Genomic DNA, 12,751 nt, shown 5'->3' with positions numbered 1-12,751 from the left:
CATGCTTAGGTGCTGCATGGGTAACAAACAAGTGTGGGAATCTCAGAGTATACTGGCTGTCTCTGTGAAGTCAGGGTCACTTAGGGTACACGTACCCTTCCAAAAACCCCACAACCCTGCAGCAGCAATTCTCAGAGCTCAGGTCACCTGACTTGGGTTTTTTGGGCTCTTGCTATGGGGCTAAAAATAGCAGTGTAGCCATTCGAGCTCAGGCTGGAGCCTGTGCTCTGAAACCCACTGAGAGGGGTAAGTCTCAGAGCCCAGGTTCCAGCCCCAGCAGGAACATCTACACTACTATTTTTAGTAGTGCACTCTGGAGTTCAGTTGACCCAGGCTCTGACACTTGCTTCCACGGAGGTTTTTTTTGCAGTGTAGAGGTATCTGCAAGAGACTGATGATTCCTTATAGTTGCCATCAGAACCTTGAAGTTGAAATCTTCATCATAGTTTAATGTAGGCTTTTTGTAATTTAAAACGTTCCTTATTCTTTAAGCCTATTTTCAAAATGCTAAAAACTTCGAAGGAAGAAATAAATGTGCCAAACAGCTACTGTAGAAGTTACTGGAGTTACCATGCAGTCTGAAAGCTCAGCTATGCTTAGCCTTTAAATAACATACTTTCTCTGTTTACATTAAGCACATCCAAAGCAATTTTTGTTAATTTGTTTACTTGCATCTATGTTTAGCCTTTGAATATGCAGCTAGAGAAAGGAGAGCTGTAAGAAACTGAGGCTAGGTGGCGCAGTTGTTTTACACATTAATGTTTCATCTTCTAAGCCGTGTCCAGTTTACTGAGGCCACAAGTGAAATGAATCTGATGTTCTGACATCTATACACTCCCCAGTGCACATAAGAAAAATCACCATGAGACAACTCCTGCTCACTCTGCATACATGAATTGTCAATAGGATTCCTCACATGAGTAAGGCAATCACATTTTTTAGCATGATCAGTGTTCTCTTCTCACAGCCAGGACAAGGACTGCAGTAACAGTACTGCTACTCAGATCAGAGGTGTGCTGGCAAAGTTGTATAGTTCCATACGTATAGTTATTGTATTTTCTAATGCATGATAGCAATGCACCCACCAGTAGAGTAGCTGTACCCAGTACTATTAGCCTCATTTTCATAAGCCCTAAAACAAAAACAAACAATTAAAAGGGATTTAGTAGAATATTTCCAAAATCTCATCTGGTTAGAGAAAAGTGTGTGCGCAGTTTTGAACCCAAAACTCTGAAACAACTGACTGGGATTATACAATGGTGTTGTGATGCAGCAAGTTCCTTCCAAGACTCAGCCTACAATCTCCATGAATATCAAGAATCAGTATTTTAATGCATATGAATGGGGAAAACTTAATTTGATTGGCTGCCTGCAGGAATCTCCTAAAAATCTCTCTTCTTACAACTAGGCATTCCCTCTCTCTTACAACTTGGAGTGGGACAAGTAAGCACTCTCCTTTCATATCCTATCCGGAAGTAACACCACACCAAAAGGCAGCTGTTCCAAGAAAACCAGTAACTTTTATGGACAGCTCTGATGTCAGCCTTGTAGGCATATATCTCAGCTGTAGGACTGAAATCTGAGCAGCAGCACCCAACATGGTGGTGACTACAATTCAGTGCCAGGTAAAAATACCTGATCTGAGAGGGGGGCACTTTCTGGTCAGCTTAGTTTGTGACTTTGGAGAATCTAATGTATAGAATACTCAAAATGCAGCGATAGTCTGTGGGTACATAAATTGCATTGGAGTTGTTTTTTTTTTAAATACATTTTACTATCCCATAGAAAAGGAATAAGACGGCACATTCTCTTTTTTTATCCTGACTATAAAACAACAAGGTTTGTCAGGTTTCATATCCAGCTTGCAGGTAAAGGGTTACAGATTCTAGGAAGTATTAAATTCAAACTTTAAAGGATTTTATTTTCATCTACAGTCACATGATACCTTTATACCCAATGACACTAACTACAGTGTCTCATTAAGAGGTCATGCAAACTCACAGGCTAAACAAGGCATTCTTACATATTTAACATTCAAATGCAGAAACCAAGCTAAGCCATGGGAGATTCTAATCAGAAAAGAGCTACACTTCCTGACCAACACAAAAGCTGCAGGTAGGTAAACGTTCTTGTTCTTTTACGTTTTAAACTTCCAGATGTTAATTGTACTTTCAAGAGAAATTGTTTACTGGGCACTTATTACACTCTGTTTAGTTTTAACGTTTAGAAAAATCTTTCTAATAGTTTTGTCCTGAAAATATTTGAACTCGATGTTTCACCTGTTGCAGAGACAGTATTGTTTTTCCAGACAGAGATACAGACCACTTAGTAGAAAACCAAAGCAGATCAGATAGCTTTTTTTTAAAACTACTTCTGACTAATAAAAACCTAAACCTAAAAAGATTTTTAAGTTAATTTTTTTATTTAACTGGTCATGTTAGCAATTATTAGGGCATATTTTAAATAATAGTTACTACACTCTTTATGCCTGAAAACGGAGGATTTGAGGAACCTCTGACTTTATTTATGCCTCCTCTGAATTGTGTATTGTTTGAGTCACTTCAGTGAAACTGTGGTTTAGTGGATATGACTCCACATTAAAATTATGTAATTCCAGTTTTCTGCCTTCTAGAATTTGGTGCACCTTTGTGAAAACTTGCAAGATAAATAAGAGGCAGGTGGGGGGGAGCTTCAAAAATCTAAAGACAGAGCAGAATCTAGAAATGGAGGGACGCAAGTAGGGATTATAATACTTCAGTTAAAACTTAGGAAATCAGGTATGCAAGTTACAGCAAACCATATTAATTTACACATGGAATGGCATGAGGTTTCACTGACCTTGTCAATATCATGGAGGGTCATATTTTCACTTTTGTTGAAGAATGTTTCTAGCGTACAATGTTAGGCAAAACCAACGCTCGTTCTCTCTCTCTGGCTTGAAGATCTTCTCTTTCCACCTATGTTTTCCCTTAAACATCATAATTGTTTCAGATAATGCACTATCCACTCACCATTATGTTCCCTTCGCGGGAATGCAGTACTCAGTCTTGTTTGACAATGCTAGCTCTATTTTCCATAATATTGTCCCCCTTGGGGATTCCTGTTGCTTCAAACAAATGAGTAGTGTTTATCGATTTACTCAACTACAGTAGTTCTGGTAGAGAGGTGGTGGGTGCAAGGAAGGTATTTTTGTCATCTTTCTGTGTAAAGTATTCTCTTGTTCCATCTACTATCAGCAGGTATTAAAAGCAGAGGGGAATAATAATACTTAGCACTACGTTGCATTCTGTGGCCAAGCTTCCAAAGTGCTCTACAAAGGAAGCTATTGTCACCCACATTAACAAATGGGGAAGTTGAGTACACAGAGAGGTTATCAGCTACATTTTCAAAACTGGACATTGATTTTCAGTTCACTTTGTAGGTGCCCAATTTGAGACATCTTGGGCCTGATTTTCAGAAGTGCTCAGATGAAGTCAGGCCCAAGATGCCTTAGTTGGACATCCAAAAACCTATAATCAGCCAAGATGGTGTCCACTTTTGAAATTCTGTCTAGAAGTGATCGGTAGAGGGCCACATAGTGATTCCGTGGCAGAGCCAAGAACAGAATTCAGCCAGGTCTATTAAGGCGGTGGGGCCTATCAGTGTTCTGAGTGTGTATTACCCTTCAGAGAAGGACAGCGGGATTTGCAGGATGGGGCCTTTGAAAACCACCATAAGCATGATCTTGCCGTCCTTACCCTGGAAAAACTCCCATTGACTTCAGGATTAGATTTCATGTTCCCACAGAGGTCCTACTGCTTTAAAATTGGTTAAATGAAATACATAACAATTAAATAGTGATAAGCAAAGGGAACGGATTTTTAGCATTTTCAAGTACCCATCTTACTTAGTAAAATTAATCTCAATAGAGACAGCTGAGACCAGCACAAAGTTCATGACAGGATTTGATGCTGTCATATAAATATTCTATCCTGTCCAAAGACCTTTCAGAGATTAGTGTTTGTAAAGAAGAAAATTTTATGTTTAACTGACCCTACCAAAGTCTATTTGTTTTGTTTTAGTTAGGGGCTGGCCTGCAGGTAGTCAATGAAATCCTGATTAGCTTCAACCAATTGTGTATGTGTTTTATTCAAACCTCCCTCTGAAAATTAGGAGTATTAGCATAACCATGATATCATTAAGAGGTATTTGCACTTACTGGTCCAGATCTCCAGCTGGTGTAAATAGGCACAGCTCCATTGACTTCAGTAAACCTAACACCGTTGTCCTGTTTAAACTAGTTGAATATCTGACCCATTAGAAGCAGGACACATTCAGCTATGTGCCTCACGGAGCACCTGAAACATGGGTTTGTGTCACTAACTTTGCTGCACTGTCTGATATATTATTATTGTTTGTATTACAGTCACACCTAAGAGCCCTAGTCATGGACCAGGATCTCATTGTGCTAGGTGCTGTCCAAACACAGAACAAAAAGACTGTTCCCACTCCAAAGACCTTACAATCTAACCATAAAATTTACCTTGGGTCATATTCTGCTTGTAACTACAGAGGTGTCAATCTGGAGTAATACCACTGATTTCAGAAGGGTTAATTATATTTGTGTAAATGTACAGTAAGAATAAAATTTGGCCCAAATCATTCACAAGATCAACACAGCACATTCTTCAGGTTAACATATGGAGTATATCTGCATAATTGTACTTAGACCTGGAAAGAAAACACACCAAGAGCTCCAATCATCCCATTGTAGAGATTCCAATGGAAAAGGGGCACTGTGTCTTTAAAGAGACAACAGCTATTATGACCCTTCTGTTTTAATTAATGTTTGTACACATTGACCGGGTCATGGAACACCCATATTTAGCAGCTTAGTCATTAAATCAGCTACATGTTTCATTATGTAGAATGTTCTTAGCCAGTGAGCTTCAGAGACATCATATTAAATATTTGCATTGGTTGTGAAATATGACTTCAATTGCCATCATGCTTACAGATCTAGAATGAAAGAAGCATGATTTTTGAATGAGAAAAAAACAACCACAGTACTTTCCTAAGAAACCAGTGCAAGTGATATAGATGCACCTGACTTCTTCTTTAGCAGCTCAGCTGTGCTTTATAGCAGTAACCTAACAATACCTACAGTAATTAGAATTTCTGTTATGCCGTTTATGACAGTTCCATTTAACTTCTTGCTTTGTCATTTCACATAAGCACAGAGTCAAATGCAGCGGTGCCTTGTGGGACAGGCGTGGTAGATTCATACAAATCAAATATTCCTTCTGGTACACAGGCACCAAGGAATTAGTGGAAATTAAGAATTTGGGGCCAGTTTTTAGTGGAGGGTCCAAACAGGCAGAAGTGTTGAAAAGAAACCTTGTACAATTATAGCATCACCTCTTCTGCCTGCTTTCTATTCCACTAGTAATACTGTTATCTGGGAATAGTGTTGCTGTTACAAATATCACAAAATATTTTACAACCAATTACAGTGTATCCATATACACACACAAGTACACAGCCTAGGGGTAAAGAAGGGTCTAATGGTCACCTTTCAAGGAGAAAGGTTTGTGCTTGAGGAAGCTAGGTGGCTCAAGAAGCAAGATTTAATTGCTTTATCATGGAGGGTTAGGAACAGAGCTGTGTTAAGTGGGTGATCTCAATCGATGCTTCACTCAATGTGTTTGCACTGGATTTGCATTTCCCAAGTCTCACTTTGAGCTTGGGGGAAATGTCAGTATTCCCATTGATTTCAAATGAACTACGCAGAAGCTTAAAAAGTGAGCGTGTGCTAAGCTGGGCTGGGGTCAGTAACTTGTGGGGTACAGCCCATGCTCCCAGGAAGGAGAGGCAAAGACTGAGGGACAGGGAGAAGTGTGGGATTTGAGCAGTGCAGGGAATGGCCTGGAGAACAGAAAACAAAAGGCCAAAAAAGTCAGGAGGGAAAGTCTACAGAGCACTTGGGTCTGTTCCTGGCTCTGCCACTGCCCTGCTGCAGGACTATGGGCAAGTCACCACCCATTTCCCTCTCACCCCCCCCCCCCCCCGGCTTATTTCAACGTAAGCTCTTCAGGGGACAGGTGGTCTCTCAGTAGAGTGCATAGTACAGTGTCCCTGTCTTGGTTCCCCCATCTTGAGGTGCTTCTGTGATACAAATAAAACCCATTACAATGCAGACAACAAGCTATGGGAGGAATGTTAGGTAGTCATATTATAAAACACCCAGCTCACAATTTAGCTGGAATACCAGAGATAACACCTCAACTCCTATATCTCGTCTGTCTACCTGAGGGTTGTATACAGCCACTCATCACCAGAATCTCTGAGAGCAATAGGAAAGTCCTCAGTGAACTAGACAGAGGGTACGGTACATCTTCACTAGCAATGTTAAAGTGCTGCCATGGCAGCTGTGTAGTCACGGCACCAGCACTGGGAGACAGCTCTCCCAGTGCTATAAAAAACCCACCTCCACTACCAACGCTGGTGCACTGTCTACACTGCCACGTTACAGCGCTGAAGCTTGCAGTGCTCGGGAGGAAGAGGGGACAGGTTTCACACCCCTGAGCAAGAAAGTTGCAGCGCTGTAAAGTGGCAGTGTAGACAAGGCCAGAGACTCTAGCTCTCCTTTCCCCTTTGTGGGGAGACAACTCTGCATGAGGTAATGTTGTTTGTTCGTTCTGTCACAGTGCTATAGAAGTGCCGTTGGATTTTTAGTTAAAACAGTCAGAACTGCGGTCTAACTTTTCATCTAAAAAAGGAAGCCCTCCAGCAGCACAGAACTATAACACACCATGCAGGAGTACTGGTTCCATACTGACTCACAGGCAGACTCCCACTTCCTGAATTAACAGCACCCAATCCAGCAGCACATGGATTTTCTTCCATTTAAACAGTGGCCTGGCTTAATGATGCTTCCTTAGCTCAGGGGAACTCGGAAGAACACAGCCCAAAAGTGTGGCTGCAGGCAGCAATGCCAGTGGACAGAGAATGGTAGATATTGTTGTGCTAGAGAAAACAAGCGCTGAGAAGTTACTGGAGATAGCATTGAAGCATAGAGCGTTTTTCCTTGCTGAAAGGCTGATGTCCAAGTGGGCCTCAAGAGAGATTTGGAGGAATGGTTGAAAAGGATGATTTGAGGTCAGAGGTTCCAGTGATGCTGCCACAAATACTAAGAATATTTCTGGGGATTGAATCCAGCATGCTTTCATTTGGACATGTGGAAGAACTCATATTTTGGAGAGTATGAATTAAAATGTGTAAGCAGTAACAATAGAAAGCAGACACACAAAATGCCGAAGTTTCTCTTAATGGCTGACCTTTGTCTCCTCCACTTTTTCTCCAGCAATGTATTTAATTCCCTACCCCTCATATTTGCCATAAATAATTGCTGTGGAAGTGCAGGTGCTTTTTGTCCTGGTTGTAAATTAGTTTTATAGTCCTGTGTTCTGTTGTAAACTGACATGTAAAATTATTTTGTGGTTCTGGGGGGAAAAAAGAGGTAGGAGGCTTCTCATGTCTCACATTATTCAGTGTCACTGTATGGCCACTTTGGAATCCTCCCCATTTGTTTAAAAGAGATGTGTATTTTTATTAAGGTAAATAATGGGCCAAATTAGATATGTTGTATGCAAACAAGGCTGATTCCTTGCTGTAGCAGACCACTCCAATTGACCTCTATGCTTGATCCTCCACTTCTGCAGTGGAGAATCAAGCTCAAAGATGTAGGCAAAGTAGAGAGTTCTTGGTCTTTTTTCAGTCACCCCCTCCTCACTCTGAGAAGCAGTTAAGATTTTAATCCTACCCCACTGAAGCCAACAGGAGTTTTGCCATTGACTTCAGTGGGAGCAGGATCAGACCCTTTTACAGCAAGGGGGAAATGCGCGGTGTATAGCCAGACTCCATACAGCCTTGCGGACTGTCATAGTGCCATCACAAAAGCCACCCAACAACCAGCTGAAAGAGAAACAGAGCTAGAGCAGAGAGCACTGCATTGCAGCAGCATATGCTTGCCCGTGTGACTCAGCTCCACCATAGCTATGGGACCTCTATGTATCTCCCCTGGCTACCACTTCTCCCCATCCCTCCACCACTGCTGTACCTAGGGCTCTACCGAAATCATAGTCCATTTTGGTCAAATTCACAGTCATAGGATTTTAAAATCGTAAATTTCATGATTTCAGCTATTTAAATCTGAAATTTCATGGTGTTGTAATTGTAGGGGTCCTGACCCACAAAGGAGTTGGGGGCGAGGGGCAGGTCCAGAAGTTTATTGTAGGGGAGATTGCAGTACTGCTACCCTTATTTCTGCGCTGCTGCTGACAGCAGTGCCGCCTTCTGAGCTGGGCAGCTGGAGACCGGCAGCTGCTGGCCAGGAGCCCAGCTCTGAAGGCAAAGCCACTGCCAGCAGCAGCACAGAAGTAAAGATGGCCTGGTATGGAAGTGTCACCCTTACTTCTGTGCTGCTGCCTGCAGAGCTGGGCTGTCAGTCAGCAGCCATCACTCTCTGGCTGCCCAGCTCTGAAGGCAGCAGCAGCGCAGAAATAAGGGTGGTATGGTATTTTGCCACACTTACTTCTGCGCTGCTGCTGACAGGGTGCTGCCTTCAGATCCTGACCAACAGCTGCCATTTCCCTGCTGCCTGGCTCTGAAGGCAGTGCAGAAGTAAAGGTGGCAATATTGCAACCCCTGTAAAATAACCTTGCGACCCCCTGCAACTCCCTTTTGGCTCAGGACCCCCAATTTGAGAAATGCTGGTCTCCCCTGTGAAATCTGAAATAGGATAGGGTAAAAGCAGACAAAAGACCAGATTTCATGGGGGGAGATCAGATTTCACAGTCCGTGACGGGCTTTTCATGATCAAGAATTTGGTAGGGCCCTAGCTATATCACACTTGGGGGGGATAGGTGCTATTTCCGAGGTGTGGCATCTGGATGCCAAGACACCTTGCTCCTGGCAGATTGGCAGGTAAGATCAGCAGCAGTGTGCTCACTTGTGGGATCCTTCGTGCTTGCTCTGAAGCGGCCACACCAGCCATGTAAACAGAGGAGTGTACTAAGTCTGACTGGCATGTGTGGAGTCACATTCCCACAATCTCCATGCACCTTTAGGCTGTCGATACCTGACCCCTCTGGCAGCTGGTCTCCCCCACCCTGGACAATACTATGGTATTTGCTACTCTTCTAAGGCTGACCCTTTATCCCCCCTACGAGCCATTTTGCAGCATTGGTTTGTCAGCAGTTCCTTCGGGGCTGCCTTGCTTGGTGCACTTGTTAATGCCTGAGCTCTATCAATTCCCAGCTCCCAGTTTTGGGCTGCCCATGCCCTTCTAGCAGCTGCACTCACCAGAGCAGTGCTGCCTGCACATGGGAAAGCTGTGGGCAGACTAACTACAGTGCAGTTTCCTAGCAAGGGCCTTGCATTCAGTGCAGCAGATGGTGCAATGAAAGGGTTCAAAGTCCACAGCTCTGCTGCCTACTGCACCTTTTATGCTTCTTAGCAACTCAACATTGCCAGGTACTTAATGCAGTTTCTTTCAGCATATACTGTAAAATGTTATCAGCTCTTAACTCCTGAGCCTGGTTGTGATCTCACTTGCACAATTCTAACGGCACTGATTTCAAAGGAGTTACTCCCACGATATACTCTTGTGAGATCAGCATACAGCCCTGTGGATTTCAGACTCTTGAAGTAAACTGAATGCACTGCACCTTTATAACTCAGTGGAAAATGAGGTTGCTGTGTCTTTAAAACTGAAAAAGGTTTTTTCGTTGTCCTTTATGCCTCTATTTTTGGTTTGACTGCTTTGGGTGGGGCATGGAAAAAACAATATTTACCTGCTGTGTAGCTCTATTCTCTACGTATTTGTTTTTGTATTATCTTCCCCCATGTGAATTTAGCAGATGTCACATGGATTTATGTCAGCCCATCGCTTCAGTTGTCGGAATACGTGTTCGTCTCTACTAAACAGCAGCAGTATAATAGTGACTAGGTTATGTCTGTGTGGTTAATGCCAGCAATAGATTGAAATGCCAGCAAAAGATTCACAGGCAAAGATGCTCAAAGAGCAAAATATGGTAGGCGCTAAAACTGCCAACCCCAAACAGGGCCTCCAGAGGCACAAGGAGCTACTGTCACGTACATGTACAATTTCCATTCTTAAAATCTTGTTTAATTGAAAACATTTTCTGTTTGGATGAATATAATCAGTTTGCTAGAGCATTTTTCTAGTTCAAAATGTTAAATAGCAGGTGCAATGCCAGCAGTTTAGCAATGTGCTTAAATAAAAGTGCCGTAGCCCTTACTTCTATATAGAGCACAAGCTGCTTACTGATTCTCTAAAGCACAGAATCGTCAACTGAAACAAAACTGTTTCGCAAAATGCCTTTGAGTCTGATCCCGCTCCCATTAAAAACAATGACAAAACTCCCACTAATGTCAACAGTTTTTGATTTTGAAAATCAGGCCACTTATTTCAGGTCTTTGAGGATTTAGAACCTATTATTATTATTATTAAATAAATTATAATCAACAAATAAAAGTAAAAAATTTAGGCTCCCAGTTTTTTCAATTTAGCCTAAATTAACGTTGACTGCTTTTGCTGTCCACCTGTATACATACCTAGGTGCTGCATTTACAGCTGCATAGCAGTGAGGGATCACTTTCCTCTAACTTGAAACGTATTGTGCAAAATGAAACCCAGACCCAGCTAATTAGATTACTGTTAACTGAACCTTATTTATTGATGTAAAAGTTAGAAAATAAACAACCTCCATTCAGTCAGAAACCAATCAGTTCATTAGTGTATCGTATAATTTTCCTGAATAACATGATTTCTAAGCACAGGACAAAGTATACAGTAGAAGCTTTGACAGCAGCTTTGGTGTAAGAGTCACTGTCTTGTGTTGCACTAACTTACGTACTTTGGAGCACTGAAATCTACTCTACATAGTTTTAGGCTAAGTAGTGGTGATGCTGCTTTGGAGTTTGGAAAACTTAAACCTCTGTGTATATGCAGCCCACCTCTCAAGTCAGTTTCAACAGAGTTTCTGAGATGGAGCATGAACAGTGCAATGGTCTCTAAGAAAGCCAAGTTCCAAACCAAGTAGGACTTTGTAGTTCTATATTAATACTTAGAATTGTACCCAGAAACAAAGTGGAACCCTTCAGGGCTGGTTGAAAATTTTGCATCAAAACTTGGGTTTTCAACTAAACAAAAGAAAATGTTTACTTTCCTAGAAAATATTACATTTTTCATCAAAAAACCTGAAAGTTTTTGGCTGAAAAACAAACCAAAACACAGTTTTCATGTTTTTGGCTTTCCAACGCAAAGTTGAAATTTTCCTCAGAAAATTTCCAACCTAGAAGTCTATGGGAGTAAAAGTGTAATACAATCTTAGGGCCCAATCCAAATACCACTGAAGTCAGCGGAAAGACCCTGATTTCAGTAGACAGGAGCGGCTTTAGCTTTTTTGCCGCCCCAAGCACAGCAGTCAGGCAGCCTCGAATCTACGGGACCAGTGGACCTCCTGCAGACAAGCCACCAAAGGCTGTCTGACTGCCGCCCTCACAGGGACCAGCAGGCCGCCCCCCGCGGCTTGCTGCCCCAGGGACACGCTTGGAGCGCTGGTGCCTGGAGCCGCTGCTGTCAGTAGGCTTCAGATCAGGCCCCATCCAGGAAATTCTGCTAAGTAAGGTGTCAGCCATGTTCTGCATTTGTTTTGTGTAGTCTTCACATGTAGCCCCAAATAGAACCCACTGTAGTAATCCTGCCTGGAGAATACTCATACACTAGTGTGATAAAATCCAGATCAACCAGGCACATGGAGGGTTGGAGGAAAAATCTCTTGCCTACTCTTGCTACCTGGAAATAGTGGCAGGAATCTTTCAAGACCTGTAGATTGTGAACCTTGTTAATAAAAAAAGTGGGCATATGCCCTCAATGAGAGGAGTAAGCAAACTTCACATTCAAGTCAATGGAAAGTGCAAGGACTGCAGGATAAAGTCTTTAATAAGGTAATGCTACTTTGGTAATTTATTAAATTAAATCATACCAGCATACACTAAGAAGATGTAAAGCAGAGTTTATGTGCAACTTGCCTCAAGTGGCATGTGACCAGGATTTGTCACCGAATTTGGTTGACTGGTTGAATCACGCTTTGGGGATTTACACTGGCATCATGAAATCAATTAAGTTAGACAGATGCAAATTTATCTAATGGAGATAGGGCCTAAGCATTTAATAATAATATCTAGCACTTTTCATTCAGTGATCTCAAAGCACTTTACGAGGGAGGTATCATTATCCCCATTTTAAAGATGGAGAAACCAAGGTACGGAGAGATGAAGGGACTTACCCAAGTTCACCTATCAGGCCAGTAGCGCAGCCAGAACTAGAACACAGGCCTCCTGAATCCCAGTCCAGCGCTCTGTCCACTAGGCCACACTGTCTCAATACACACACTTTTCAATTCCAGCTCAATTTCTTATCATGAAAAAATACATAGATGTTGCCAATAAACAGTCCTTGCTCTTAAGCAGGGGGGGATCTGCCATGCCAAAGAGCCACCTGAAGCACATTTTTACAGCCAAGATATAAACCTTTGAAAGGAGAGTTTCTACTAGAAATGCCAACACAATAGTTACTAGTGTATAGCATCATGAGCTACTTCGCTATAAAAACAGTCCCACATGTCATACTTAACTGTGAGATTCTGGTTGATAACTTTGGTGAATAGAGCCTATTCTCTGGAAA

At 42.2% G+C, this 12,751-nt stretch overlaps 1 protein-coding gene across 1 annotated transcript in view; it reads left to right on the top strand.

Moving 5' to 3' along the window:
• The first annotated feature begins 2,020 nt into the window (after positions 1–2,020).
• The window catches only part of C5H4orf19 (chromosome 5 C4orf19 homolog), a 68,750-nt gene continuing 58,019 nt past the window's right edge, over positions 2,021–12,751 (top strand). Inside the window, exon 1 of the mRNA XM_039541406.1 lies at positions 2,021–2,115. The gene's annotated coding sequence lies outside the window, so the exon portion shown is untranslated. The remainder of the gene's footprint in view (positions 2,116–12,751) is intronic.

The sequence above is a fragment of the Mauremys reevesii genome, linkage group 5 (genome assembly GCF_016161935.1).
Source record: "Mauremys reevesii isolate NIE-2019 linkage group 5, ASM1616193v1, whole genome shotgun sequence".
NCBI lineage: Eukaryota > Metazoa > Chordata > Testudines > Geoemydidae > Mauremys > Mauremys reevesii.
The sequence above is the reverse complement of the archived record's forward strand: the minus strand, read 5'-3'. Positions and strand labels throughout refer to the sequence as shown.